We start from the raw sequence: 780 nt of genomic DNA, 5'->3' as shown, positions 1-780 counted from the left end.
ATTTCTAAATTTAATACCACGTCGGGTGGACTGACAAAGATAGAAAATATTATATTGACACCACTGTATCAAAATGTCAGACAAATTACAACAGCAAAATTTAAGGACATACTTCACCAATTACGATTAACAAATCCCTTTCAAACACACACAATGTAGATGAATAATAAATTGTTTTCTAATTTATGTTTGTTGTTTTGTACGTTATGGAGTTGAAACATGTTTTTAATTGGTTAAATTATGTTTTAGAAGTATTGTAAATATATGTAAAATAAAATGATTTTGTTTTTTTTAAATTTGAAGCATCTTAAATTATGTTGAGTGGACTTGGGCTCGTTCAAATAACGAATCTGGTTGTTAATTTTGAAGGTGGCCTAACTGTATTCTTGGTAAGAATACGCATACTATCCACTTAATAATTGCCATTATTTTAATAGGAACTATAAATGTAATATCTTTAGGTACACTTAAGCAGTATGTCTGTCTCATTAGTATTCCCTACGTATATTTTTTATTGCATTGAAACACAACTTCTTAAATATCTCCATTTAAGGATAAATGGACTTAGGCCACTTTCAAAATAAACGACTTAATTATTTGCCGAAGATTCGTCCCACTTTTTAAGGCTTCATCAGGATTAACAAAAATTACAAAACAACTAAATATATGTTGGCAAGTATTAAGATGCAAAGAAGCAAACTATGGTGGAATTAAAAATTATATAAATAGAAGCAAAAAACTTATCTAAAACTAAACAAAAATAAGATGTATAATAATTAT

This window comes from Halyomorpha halys, unplaced genomic scaffold (assembly GCF_000696795.3).
Source record: "Halyomorpha halys isolate HHAL.00 unplaced genomic scaffold, Hhal_1.1 Scaffold1445.1, whole genome shotgun sequence".
Lineage (NCBI taxonomy): Eukaryota > Metazoa > Arthropoda > Insecta > Hemiptera > Pentatomidae > Halyomorpha > Halyomorpha halys.
Note: the sequence above shows the minus strand (reverse complement) of the source record.